Source organism: Chlorocebus sabaeus, chromosome 20, assembly GCF_047675955.1.
Source record: "Chlorocebus sabaeus isolate Y175 chromosome 20, mChlSab1.0.hap1, whole genome shotgun sequence".
NCBI lineage: Eukaryota > Metazoa > Chordata > Mammalia > Primates > Cercopithecidae > Chlorocebus > Chlorocebus sabaeus.
In genome coordinates, this window is record NC_132923.1 from 111,005,055 (window position 1) to 111,019,245 (window position 14,191).

The 14,191-nt window shown below is 45.2% G+C and overlaps 1 protein-coding gene and 1 pseudogene across 15 annotated transcripts in view; one reads left to right on the plus strand and one right to left on the minus strand.

The window, feature by feature from the left end:
• Positions 1–14,191, plus strand: part of TRIM63 (tripartite motif containing 63) — a 64,311-nt gene that overhangs the window by 1,678 nt on the left and 48,442 nt on the right. For 11 of the 15 annotated variants that reach the window (XM_073007663.1, XM_073007666.1, XM_073007662.1 and 8 more), the window contains exons 1-2: positions 162–263; positions 1,396–1,474. The gene's annotated coding sequence lies outside the window, so the exon portion shown is untranslated. The other 4 variants (XM_073007671.1, XM_073007673.1, XM_073007670.1 and 1 more) reach the window with 2 other exon arrangements.
• LOC103225320 (protein SET pseudogene) lies at positions 8,161–9,378 on the minus strand (annotated as a pseudogene).

Below are 14,191 nucleotides of genomic sequence, written 5' to 3' on the forward strand. Positions count from 1 at the left end.
TACCGAGACGGCGGCGGCGGCGCGGGGCTGGGTGCGATCATCTGGGAGGACGCCGTCCCCTGCCCCGCCGGCGCGGTGGTATCTCCCTTAAAGAAGCCGGCGCCTCATTGTTCCCCGGCCGCGGCCGCAGGGAGCCAGGGCCACCTCCTCGGCGTGGGGAGTGAGGGGACAGCGGCGCCTGCACCTGGCTGCGGTGCCCGTGGCGCCCCCCGGAGGCTCCTGGTGGAGGGTTGGCCTGCAGTCGGCGCGCGAGAGAAGCCTCGGTATGAGCCAGGATCCACCGCGCTCCGGCCGCTCTCGGGGCGGGACAGTCAATAGGGGCCCCGCCGCTGCCGCAGTCGCTCGGCCGCCGCACGCTGTCAGTCAGATCCCTCACGCTGTCGGCCCCACAGCCAGCCCAGGGTCACTCAGGCCCGCATCTCTCAGTCATCCAGTTGTTAGATCAGTAAGCATCTGCCAGAAACGTCCATTCCTTCTTCCCCGATTTTTTTCTGCACCCATTACTTCTCAGCAGGGTGATGATTCCTCCTCCTTATATAGCGCTCGCTCTATAAGGCACGATGTACAAAGAATCCCTGTCGCTGTGCTCAAAGATCAACCCATTTTATTTTCTGCCCTCCATTTATTCCCCTTCTCCCGAGAGTCTGGCACTGGGTTAGGTCTTTATATAAATGATCTTGCTTAATCCTAACCAGACCCCACAAGGGGAGGTTTTATTATCCTGTTTTTACAGGTGAGGAAACACCTGCCTCTTTTCACTGAAGTGTCTGTTTTGGCATGTGTCTACCTTGAATACCCACTCCTAGTGTAACACCCCTTCCCCTTAAAAAAAAAAAACAAACTAAAAAACCCACAACGATTCTGTAATCTGTTAAGATTTTTGTCCTGAGTGCCATCCAAGTGTCAAGTCTTCAGCTGTTTGCTGGAAACACTGGTGTCAGCCAAGACTTATTTCCTGCCCTCAAAAGTAGAGGGAAAATATAGAAGGCTCTGCGAAGACAGCTAACTACCTGTGTGGGTTATTGATCCGAATCAGGGGAGGGACCTCTCTCAATCAAAGTAGCGTTTTCATTTTGTCTCAATCATTAAGTATCATAGGAACCCTTGCTCTCAAGTTGGCTGCAGATGAGATTTGAAATCCACTCTCACCCCCAATTTAGGCTCACAGTTAAGTCTGTGAGGTGGGTTTAGATCTTGTGGGGCCTGAAGCTTAAATAATTTGGGGTGTCCTCCTGAGAAAAGTTATAAAATGGCCCTGGGAACACATACCTGGAACATTGGAAAGGGTCCCTATAAGTAAAGGACTCTGAAGCTTAAGATTCATTAGCTTCAGGGTAAATGCTCCCCGTGCTTATTATGTTATGTCATTTTTTTTTTTTTTTTTTTTGCCTGTAGGCCTCCTGGAGGACTGAGAATTCCTGGGGGCAGGAACCTTGTCTGTGATTGATCTCTGAAGCCTCCTCAATCTGATACGGTATCAAAATAAGGCTAGCATTCTCATACATGGCTGGTGGGAAGGCAAAGTGATACTGTTAACAAGGAAATTTGGCAATATGTAGCCATATTATTTGATCCAGTAGCCCTAGATCAAATACTAGATTTCGAGGAATCTAACCTAGTAATATACTGGCAAACACACAAAAAACCAACAAACCTGTATGTACAGGGCTATTCATTATGGCATTAATGAATAGCAAAAGATTGGAAACTGCTCACATGTCTAATGATAAAGAACTGGTTGAATAAGTTATAGTACATACACAGGATGAAGTACTATGCAGCCATGAAAAAGTATGTGGAAGAGGCCTGGCGTGGCTCGCACCTGTAATCCTAGCACTTTGGGAGGCCGAGGTGGGCAGATCACTTGAGGTCAGGAGTTCGAGACCAGCCTGGCCAACATGGTGAAACCCTGTCTCTACTCAAAATACAAAAATTAGGCGGGCGTGGTGGCACTGGCCTATAGTCCCAGCTACTTGGGAGGCTGAAGCAGGAGAATCTCTTGAACCTGGGTGGTGGAGGTTGCAGTGAGCCAAGGTCACGCCACTGCACTCCAGCTTGGGTGACAGAGCAAGACTGTCTCCAAAAAAAAAAACAAAAACAAAAAACAGAGCAAGACTCTGTCTCAAAAAAAACACAAAAAACAAAAGATGTGGAAGATTTCTTATATATACTAATAGACATATACTAATATCAAGTGATCTCTATTAAGTGAAATAAGCAAAGTACATACAGTGTTTATAGTATGCTATTGCATGTGGGTAATGGAGAGATAAATACGCATTAAGTACTTACATTTAAAAGGTAGACAATGGAAGAATAAATCCCAAACTTCTACAAAAATAGTTGGTTATATGGGGTGGAGGGCATAGGGATGGGAATGAGACGTCTATGAATATACCTTTTATATAGTACAATTTTGGAACCTTAAAAACATTTCACATGTTTATAAGACAGTTCAGTAAAATAAAGCACTCCATAAAAATTAAATAGAAACGAACTATCTAATGTCAGATTGGTGGTGTAACACAGAGAAAATAATTTCAAACGGCTTCTTAACTATTTTGATTTTTTTTTTTTTTTTAAGAGATGAGTTCAGGCTGGGTGAGGTGGCTCACGCCTGTAATCCCAGCACTTTGGGAGGACTAGGCGGGCAGATCATGAGGTCAGGAGATTGAGACCATCCTGGCTAACATGGTGAAACCCATCTCTACTAAAAATACAAAAAATTAGCCGGGCGTGGCGGCGGGCGCCTATAGTTCCAGCTGCTGGGGAGGCTGAGGCAGGAGAATGGTGTGAACCCAGGAGGCGGAGCTTGCAGTGAAGCTGAGATCCCGCCACTGCACTCCAGCCTGGGCCACAGAGCGACACTCTCCATCTCAAAAAAATAAAGAGATGAGTTCTCATTCTGTCACCCAGGCTTGAGTGCAGTGGTGATTATAGTTCACTAACTTCCAACTCCTGGGCTCAAGGGATCTTCCCACCTTATCCTCCTGAGGAGCTGGGACTATAGGTATAGCTAATTTTAAAAATTTTCTTGTAGAGACAGCGTCTCACTGTGTTGCCCAGGCTGCTTGTAAACTCCTGACCTCAAGTGATCTTCCTTTGTCTCTCAAGGTGTTGGGATTACAGTCATGAGCCATCACACCCGTCCTTGATTGTACCTTTCTAGTGGGGTATAGTGTAAGGACAAATAAAACTGCATAGAAATACGATTGCATTCATTCGTCTTATTGCTAGTAGTAATATTGATGTTTGCTATTTTGAAACTATGATATAAGAACAAACAAATAAGTAATTATGTCAATAGCATTAGGAACCAAGATTTTTCAGTGTATGAGAAAGTGTTTTAAGGAGAGAAGAAGCTTAGGATAAACTTAGATCTGAATTAGATAGCAGTATGTATTTTTTCTTTTCAAAAATGTATTTTCAGCCTGGCGTGGTGGCTCACGCCTGTAATCCCAGCACTTCAGGGAGGCTGAGGCTGGTGGATCACCTGAAGTCATGAGTTCCAGACCAGCCTGACCAACGTGGCAAAACCCCATCTCTACCAAAAATAGAAAGATTAGCTGGGCATGGTGGCGGGCACCTGTAGTCTCAGCTACTCAGGAGGCTGAGGCAGGAGAATTGCTTGAACCCAGGAGGTGGAGATTGCAGTGAGCTGAGATTGCGCCACTGCACTCCAGCATGGGCAACAGAGCAAGACTCCATCTCAAAAAAAAAAAAAAAAAAAGAAAAAGTATTTTTTAGCTCTGTCTGCCGAAAAGGCCTAGAAGCAATGACCAACTCAGTGCACAGATTTAGTCTCTAAATACCATTTAGAGGAACCATGTTGGCCAGGCTGGTCACCCAGCCCTGGAACACCCCTAGTGCACAGATTCAGTCTCTAAATACCATTTTCCAGTTTTAAAAAAATTAAAAATAATTTAAAAGTCATTGACCAACCTTAAAATCACTAAAATGTTTTAAGGTTAGTGTCTATTTCTCAAACAACAGTCCTGGAATTGAGTCTTCTTGGACTTGATTGGCTAGGGGATAGAGGATTGGAGATAGGGTCCCTGGGCCATTCCTCAACAAGCTCTCTGTGTCTTGAAGGATGGGACTTACTAATGGCCTTAAATCCAGAGGCTGTGGGGGCCACTAACAAATGTCTTGACATATACCTTCCCTAAAGAGTCAACTAGTGCCTGGCATGTGGTGGCACTTTGTTCATTAAGTCAACAGTGCTCTCCACAAAATATTCTTGCCGTTAAAAAAAAAAAAAAAAAATGTCTGGGTTTGGTGGCTCACACCTGTAATCCCAAAAGTTTGGGAGGCCGAGGCAGTCAGATTACCTGAGGTCAGGAGTTCGAGACCAGCCTGGCCAACATGGTGAAACCCCATCTCTAATAAAAAAAAAAAAAATTAGCCAGGTGTGGTGGTGCATGCCTGTAGTCCCAGCTACTAGGGAGGCTGAGGCAGGAGGATTGCTTGAACCTGGGAGGTAGAGCTTGCAGTGAGCCAAGATCTTGCCTCTGCACTCCAGCCTGGGTGACAGAGTGAGACCCTGTCTCAAAAAAAAGAAAAACAACAACAAAAGAAAGAAAAAGAGCCTAAGCCTTATGAAGCCAAAATCTAATTACCAGTTTACCAGAAATATGAGGGATATACAAAGACCATAATCAGTCAAACTCCAAATGTGGAGCATTCTACAGGACAAGTGTCCTGGATTCTCCAGTAGATTCATGATACAGAAGTAAAACTGGACAGTAGAATGTGAAAGTGACTTGCCAAATGCAGTAACCTCATTTGGATCGAGATTCAAATGAGTTAGCTGTCACAAGACGTCTTCAGAAATTTAAATATAGGTTAGGCACTGTGGCTCACACCTGAAATCCCAACACTTTGGGAGGCTGAGGCGGGCAGATCACTTGAGGCCAGGGGTTTGAGACCAGCCTGGCCAACACAGTGAACGACACAGTCTCTACCAAAAAATGCAAAAATTAGCCAGGCGTGGTGGCACATGCCTGTAGTCCCAGCTACTTGGGAGGCTGAGGCAGGAGAATCACTTGAACCCAGGAGGCAGAGGTTGCAGTGAGTGGAGATTAGGCCACTGCACTCCAGACTGGGCTAGAGACAGAGTGAGACCCTCAAAAAAAAAAAAAGAAAGAAAAGAAAAAATAAATTTAAATATGAACTTAGATCAAATTAAGGAATTATTGTTCTTTTTTGTTAAGTGACACAGTGCTTGTGAAAGTAAGTCTTTTTCTTTCTTCTTTTTTTTGGAGATGGAGTTTCACTCTTGTTGCCCAGGCTGGAGTGCAATAGCGCGATCTTGGTTCACCACAACCTCTGCCTCCCGGTTTCAAGTGATTCTCCTGCCTCAGCCTCCCAAGTGGCAGGGATTATAGGCAAGTGCCATCGTGCTTGACTAAGTTTGTATTTTCAGTAGAGACAGGGTTTCTCCATGGTTGTCAGGCTGGTCTTGAATTCCTGACCTCAGGTGATTCGCCCACCTCAGCCTCCCAAAGTGCTCGGATTACAGGTGTGAGCCACCATGCCCGGCAGAAAATAAGTCTTTTTCAATTGGAGCAGCACATGTGCATTAGGGATAAAACAAAATGAGGTCTGGAATATGCTTTAAAATACTCCTCTAGCAGCAGAGCAAACAAAAAGAGAGGGGAAGATTGGCAAAATGTTGATAGTTGTTGAAACTTAGTGCTGGGTTCATGAGGCTTATTATACCATTCTACTTTTGTGTATGTTGGACTCTCCGTAATAAAAAAGTTAGACAATCACGCTCAAAAAAGGAAATGAGTATTTAGGACAAATGGGAACTTGGATGTAGCAAGCCTGCCCCCTGGTGGCAGATTCCATTGGTGAAGCTGATGCTCCAGTCTCACTAAAGCAGGTCTGAATTCCCAGACCTGTCGAGATCCAAGTCCTTTATCCCACAAGAACCCTACGAAGTGGAGAATATGAGCCTAGTCTTTTACATCTGGAGAAACTGAGACTCAAAGGGACTCAGTAACTTCCTACTAAGTCACTGGTGGAGCCAAGACTCCTGGAGTCTTTGGACTCCAGGTCCCCAGCCCCATAAATCAATATGAATTTGAGCCTTACGTTTCCTGTCTGAACAGAGGTCACATGGGAAGAGGCAAATGGGCTGTCCCTACTTAGAATGGGTCCACCGGAAGCAGATTATCATGGAGCAATTTTACCTATAAACTATAGATAAATACAAATCGGTAGTATAAATAAATAATAGGTAATATTCATACTACTGTCTGTGCGAGGCACTGTGCAAAGTACTGTTTATAGAGTGATCTCATCTAATCTGCACAGCGACCCTGTAAAGCACGTACTATTATTGTCCTCCCTTTTACAACTGAGGAAACAGAGGTTCTAAGAGGTGAAAGTCACACTGGCACTTCATTTGGGGTCTAACTACAATGTGTGTGTGTGTGTGTATGTGTGTGTGTGTGTGTTTGAGATACAGTCTCGCTCTGTCCCCCAGGCTGGAGTGCAGTGGCACAATCTTGGCTTACTGCAACCTCCGCCTCCTGGGTTCAAGCGATTCTCTCACCTCAGCCCCCCGAATAGCTGGAATTACAGGTGCCCGAGTAGCTGGAATACAGGCGCATGCCACCCCACCTGGCTCATTTTTGCGTTTTTTATTAGAGATGGGGTTTCACCATGTTGGCCAGGCTAGTCTTGAACCCCTGGCTTCAAGTGATCTGCCCGCCTTGGCTTCCCAAAATACTGGGATTACAGGCATGAGACACCATTCCCGGTTGTGTGTGTGTGTTTGAAAAGACTTTATTTTTAGAGAAGTTTTAGGTTCACAGTGAAGTTGAGTGGAAATTACAGAGTTCCCATGTATACCCTGTCCCCAAGGCACATCTTGGAGTCTTCCTTCCTACCAGATTGCTGACCCTGAATTTCTCCTCTGGAGAAATTATAAGAGGCATCATTGATGCATTGTTAGAGACCTAGTACCCACTAAGCCAACCACAAGTTGTTATCAAAATGCCACAATAAGGTCATTAAGGGCAACTGGCTAGGCCTGTCAGTGAATGTTTTGGGAGCAGCTCCTAACTGCTGTAGCAGGGAGAATCCCTGTCAGTGTCCCCTCCCTTCTCCTTCCCAAGCTTGGGGAGCTCCAGCCCCATTTCTTTCTTTCTCTCTCTCTCTTTTTTTTTTTTTTTTTTTTCCTGAGATGGAGTCTTGCTCTGTTGCCCAGGCTGTAGTGCAGTGGCGCAATCTTGGCCCACTGCTACCTCCATCTCCTGGGTTCAAGCAAATCTTCTGCCTCAGCCTTCTGCGTAGCTGGGATTACAGGCATGTGCCACCACGCCCCCACACCCGGCTAGTTTTTGTATTTTTTTTTCCTTTGTGTACACGTTTAGTTTTATTGTAACAAAGCAACTTGTACACTTTGAACGTTTGAAACTGAGCATCATCTTTCCTTTCCAGTGAAACCAAAAGAAAATTTAAAAATTAACAGGAACAAAATTACAGTAGAGAATGTCAATTCCAAATAAGATCCTACAGGTTCTGCTGATTCTCCCATTGAGTGGCAGGGCTCAAGTCATCATTAGGAGATAATTTATTTTTAAAAGTGTCATCTTAAACTGCAAGGATGTCTGTCAAATATCACAATTAAACATGCCAAAGGAGAAGCCATGTTGTCAAAATGCCCACTTAACCCACCCAAACATCTCAAACCCACCCTTTGCTGACCTTCTATAACCCCATTTTTTAAAGTTTTTTTTTCTTTTTTTAAACAAGAGAAAGTAGACAGATACATGTTGGTAAATGCTAACTGTCCATATTCACATAGAGACACAGTGTACTCTCTGAGCCCAACATACAGAGAAAGGAGGAAAAAAGCTAGAATTCTTTGCACTTCTACACAGGGGCCTAGCACCCTCCAGCTTCCAGCAGAGCGAAGGGAGCAGGGTTTTCTTTCTTCCCACAGAGCTCGGTGGTGTTGATTCCATATAGTTTTTGTTGAGACAGGAAGGGATAAAAATGAACTTTGAACAGAAAGAGGTAGAGACTCTTTTCCCATTGTATTCTGCTCAAGGTATTTCCCCCCAAATAAGTTGAGAACCATGGAGTAGAGAAAGACCTCAAGAACAGGGCGACTGAGCACAAGAGGAAAAAAAAAAAAAAAGACTGCAACTTGCTCCCAGGGACTGGAAAAAATTTTAAAAAACGAAGGTTGGAATCCATCAGTGTTCTATTAGTCATCTTCTCCTTCATCCTCCTCTCCTTCCTCCCCTTCATCATCTTCATCTTCTTCACCTTCATCCTCATCCCCTTCATCAGTATCTTCTAATCCTTCCTCCTCTTCATCATCATCATCATCATCTTCTCCTTCTCCTTCTTCATCATCCATATCAGGAACCAAGTAATACTGTAATGGGTTTGGCCAAATATCATCTTTGATGACCTCTCCTAACTCATCAGCACCTGCATCAGAATGGTCAGTAAACCAGGTAAAGAAGCTCTCTGGTTCCTCATGCTGCGTCTTCCTGCTGGCTTGATTCTGCGTTTGACTTGAACGTTTCGTCAAATCCTTTCCGGATTTCCATTTGATTTTGGTGGACTTTGAAGATGGATCACCACTCTCCAGATGAAATTCTTTGGAGAGAACTTTATTTTCAAAGTAAGGATTTCCATCAAAATAAAAATCTGTTCTGTAACCTGCTTTAGTATCTTCAAATTCTGTCACTTCAACTCTGGTCAAATAATGCAGTGCCTCTTCGTCTTCCCCAAGCAGTGCAGACACTTGTGGATGGTTGACAAATGTTGTTACCCAAAAATTTGGGATTTTGGTGATCAATTCTGACCTCTTCTGAAAAAATGGTTGGTGGAGTTTGGTATATTTCTGTTCTACTTTCAAAATCTCCTCACTAGCTCGTTCATTAAGTCTGTCTATTTCATTTTGTACTTCCTTAATGTGTTCAATTGCTTCTTGCTGTTCTTTTTCTCCCTTCTTCAGCAAGCCTGCAGAGGCCAATGTCTCCTCCGGTCCCAGAGCAGGCGGTGGTCTTGGTTTCTTCTTTTGAGGCAGGAGTGGAGACTGGCATTTAGGGGCCATGCTGTTAGGGAAGTCCAAGAACCAGACCACAAGTCTTCTCGCCCATCTGGAAGCAGACTGAACACTCTAATTTTCGTATTTTTGTTAGCGATGGGGTTTTGCCATGTTGGCCAGGCTGGTCTCGAACTCCTGACCTCAGGTGATCCACCCGCCTCGGCCTCCCAAAGTGCTGGGATTATAGGCGTGAGCCACTGCGCCCAGTCTCCCTAGCCCCATTTCTGCAGGGGGAGGCTGAGGGAGAAACTCCTTTAGGGAGGGTACTAGCTTTGGCACTAACACGCTGTGTGATCTTGAGCAAGAAAGACTCCTCCCTGCTGTGGGCCTCAGTCTCCCCATCTGCAAAATGAGGGGATCTGACCAGCTCATCTCTAAGGATCCTTCCAGCTCCAACACTCTGATTCTTCAATCCTACACCTCCACTATGCTTATAATAAGAAGACCAAAATGTTTATTTCTGATCCAGCCTCCGAGACAAGTGATCTTGGGGCCCACAAAGGTCTTGTGCCAGGTATAACTTTGGCTGTTTTTGTCTTTGGATGGGTCCTAGTTGTCTTCTTGGTGAGGACTGAGAACAGCTAGAGCAGCTGATGGTTAAGACCCAGGTTCACATCTCCTTCTCCTGTGTCCAAGAGCTGCTGGGGTGCCACCATCTGAAAACCATGCTGGATGTGAGGGTTGAGAGTGTCCTAAACTGAGGATTCACCCATCTTCTTAGCAGGTCCTGAGGTGTTAAAGCTTGGGTTTCCTGTGATTCTCTGGCCTCTTCTGGACGCTTCATGTTGCAAGAGCAGAAACAAAGTGACTGAAAGGAATGATTGGTACATATACCTAAGAGAAATGGAGACGGGAGGGCTAGCTTCGGGAAGGAAGTTTGATTCAGCAGCTCACATGTCACCAAAGACACCAGTTTCCTCTGTTCTGCCTCCCATGATGCTGCCTTCGTCTTAAGGCTGGCTTCCCTTGTGGGCCTGGGGGTCACCAGTGGGAATTCAGCCTTATGAGTTTACATCCTGCAGGAATTAGAAAGTCAGCTTCTCTATTCCTCAAACAAGATTCCTAAAATTTAAGCCTTGTTGGACCTGATTGGCTAGGGGCTAGGGAGTAGGGAGTAGGGGATAGGGTTGTGGGCCCCTTCTTGACCAAGCTCTGTGTCCTGAAGGATGGGGCTTACTGGCAGGCTTAAATTCAGAGGCTGGTGGGTGACTAACAAATGTCTTGACATATACCCCTTCTCAGAAGTCAACTAGTGCCTGGCACATGGTGGCACTTTGTTCATTAAGTCGACGGGTATTTGGTGAATATCTACCACATGCAAGAAATTGTGCTTGATGCTAAGAAAAAGCAGTGAACGAAAAGATAAAGTCCCTGCCCTCATGGACTTCCTCTGGGAGGAGAGACAGACATATAAATATGCAGACAGTACAGTTCAACTAGTGCCAGCTGAGGTGACACAGCCCAGGGGAGGAAATCTAAACTGTGCTTCTGTGGGGGAATGGCGGGTAGGAAAGCTTTAGAGAGGAGGTAGCATTTACACTGGGCCTTAAATTTAGCCATTTCACAATGTATTCGTATTTCAAAGTATTATGTTGTACACATGTGTAAATACATACAATTTTTGTCAATTTAAAAATAAATTGAGATTTGAGGGTCAGAGCGAGACACTCCTTTAAGCTGACATTCTTCAAATATTTGCTCTATGGTTATTTAGAGCAGCGGCTGGGAAGGAGGCACAGAACCAACCACACTTAGCTTCTCGATGATGCTGACATCTTGGGCCCTGGACAAACTGTAGACCCCACAAGGCCCGCTAATCCTGCGAATGTTACTTAGGCTGGCCCCTGACCTCCCGGCCCCAAGCCTTATCCACATTTGTCTTCCAACAGTATACAGACCTCTCCTGGAGAGGAGTGCTAGTGAATGGAATATTCTCCAATGTGTATGGGAGCCAAAGTGCCAGGCACCATGCTAGGCACTGGGGATGTGGCCATGAAGGAAACATACAGCATACACAGTGCGTCTTCATCTGTTCATGCTGCTATAACAAAATACCTTAGACTGAGTAATTTATAAACAACAGAAATTTACTTCTCCCAATCCTAGAGACTGCAAAGACCAAGATTAAGGTACCAGCAGATTCCATCTGTGGTGAGAGTTGCTCTCTCTGCTTCCAAGGTGGTGGCTTGGTGCTGTATCCTTACAAGGCAGAAGTGGGAGGGCAAAAAGGGATGAATAGCTCCTTTGCACCCCTTTTACCTTTTTTTTTTTTTTTTTTTTTTGAGATGGATTTGCGCTCTGTTGCCAAGCTGGAATGCGGTGGCATGATCTCGGCTCACTGCAACCTCTGCCTCCCGGGTTCAAGTGATTCTCCTGCCTCTGCCTCCTGAGTATCTGAGACTACAGGCACATGCCATCACACCTGGCTAATTTTTTTTTTTTTTTTTTTTTAGTAGAGACGGAGTTTCACTATGTTGACCAGGATGGTCTCCATCTCTTGACCTCGTGATCCGCCTGCCTCGGCCTCCCAAAGTGCTGGGATTACAGGCGTGAGCCACCGCGCCCGGCCTCTTGCACCCCTTTTATAAGGTCACTAATCCTACCCATGACGGCTCCACCCTCATGACTTAATCACATCCTAAAGGCCATACCTCTTAATACTATCACACTAGCAATTCAGTTTTAACATGAATTTTAGGGGGACACATGGAGACCATAGTGCAGTGCCTGTTCTCATGAAACTTGCCTTCTTATTTACACCCACAATGATCATGGAAAGAGACACAGACACAGTTCTGGAAAGTGCTATGCAGGAGAAGCTCTAGGGGGCATGAGACTTATTAGGAGGTAGGGAGGAGGTAGTATGGGCCACGGAAGGCCTCTGAGCATATGACAGAGGCCTTTTTTTTTTTTTTTTGAGACAGTCCCACTGTGTTGCTCAGGCTGGGGTGCAATGGTGTGATCTCAGTTCACTGTAACCTCTGCCTCCCGGGTCAAGCGATTCTCCTTCCTCAGCCTCACAGACAGCTTGGGACTACAGGCACACACCACCACACCTGGCTAAATTTTTGTATTTTTAGTAGAGACAGGGTTTCGCCATGTTGGACAGGCTGGTCTTGAACTCCTGGCCTCAAGTGATCTGCCCACCTCAGCCTCCCAAAGTGCTGGGATAACAGGTGTGAGCCACCATGCCCAGCCACATGTGACACTTATGCTAAGAAATGACCGAGAGGCAGAAATGAGCTAAGTGAGCAGCGGAGGGAGGAGCATGCTTGGCATTCAGGACGACCTGTCCAGCTGCTCTATGCAGCCCTCAGCTGGAAGTTTAAATCAAGAGCTGGGGGGAGATGATGGGGAGAGGAAGACACTAGGAACCTCCATTGTGGCTATAAATACAAGCGTTTGCTTCCAAAGCCCAACTTTATCAGTAATAAGTCCCATATTTTTATCTCTCCATTGCCTTGATAGCCATTTGGATTTCCTAATAGGTCTAGATCCCAACTGGAGGGGGAAGAAGTTATAAAGTTTAGCCTTAAAACCCTTACACAAGCAGGGGTGAGATCCTATCGGGTCTCGTAGATCATGTTATGGATTTGGGGATAAAAGCAACAGGTCAGCAAGGGTCTTTTTTTTTTTTTTTAATTGTGGTAAAATAGAGATAACAAAATTTGCTGATTTAATCATTTTAACTGTATAGTTCAACAGCATTAAGTACATTTATATTGTTGTGCAACCATTACCACCATCCAGAACTATTATTATTATTATTATTATTATTATTATTATTATTATTTGAGATGAAGTCTTGTTCTGTCTCCCAGGCTGGAGGGCAGTGGTGTGATCTTGGCTCACTGCAACCCCCACCTCCTGGTTCAATCAATCCTCCCGCCTCAGCCTCCCAAGTGGCTGGGACTATAGGCATGTGCTACTATGTCTGGCTAATTTTTGTATTTTCAGTAGAGACAGGGTCTCATCATGTTGGCCAGGCTGGTCTTGAACTCCTGACCTCAAGTGATCCACTGCCTCGGCCTCCCAGAATACTGGGATTACAGGTGTGAGCCAGCCAGCGGGGACATTCAGGGTTGTTTTTTATTGTCCCAAACTGCAACTCTGTATCCATTAAACAATAATTCCCCATTCCCTCTCTCCCCGGCCCCTGGTAATGTGATAACCACTATTTTACTTGTTTTTTTTAAGACAGAGTTTCACTCTTTTCTCCTAGGCTGGAGTGAAATGGTGCAATCTCAGCTCACTGCAACCTCCACCTCCCAGGTTCAAGCGACTCTCCTGCTTCAGCCTCCCAAGTAGCTGGGATTATATGTGCCTGCCACCATGCCTGGCTAATTTTTTGTATTTTTAGTAGAGATGGGGTTTTACCATGTTGGCCAGACTGGTCTCAAACTCCTAGTCTCAAACCCCAGGTGATCTGCCCGCCTCAGCCTCCCAAAGTGCTGGGATTACAGGCGTGAGCCACTGTGCGCGGCCTCTACTTTCTGTCTCTATGATTTGACTATTCTAGGTACCTCACATGAATGGAATAATTCAGTACTTTTTTTGCGTGTCTGGCTTACTTCACTTAGTGTAAGGTCTCCAAGGTTCACCCATGTTGTAGCATGTGTCAGAATTTCATTCCTCTTTAAGACTGAATAACATTCCGTTTTATGTATATACTGTGTTTTGTTCATCTGTTAACCTGTCAATCACCAGAGAGTTTTAAGTAGAGATTTTATTTATTTTATTTTTATTGTTTTTGAGGTAGGGTCTTGCTCTTTGCCTAGGCTACAGTACAGTGACATGATCGTGGTTCACTGCAGCCTTGACTTCCTGGGCTCAAGCAATCCTCCCATCTCAGCCTTCCAAGTAGCTGAGACCACAGGTGCGTGCAACCACACCCAGCTAATTATTTGTTTATTTATGTGGAGACATAGTCTTGCTATGTTGCCCAGGCTGGTCTTGAACTCCTGGCCTCAAGTGATTCTCCTGCCTCGGCCTCCCAAAGTGTTGGGATTATAGTTGTGAGCCAACACATTCAACTAGGTAGAGACTTTAAACACACTCATATGTCCAGTTTAAAAGATCACTCTAGACCGGGTGAGGTGGCTCACACCTGTA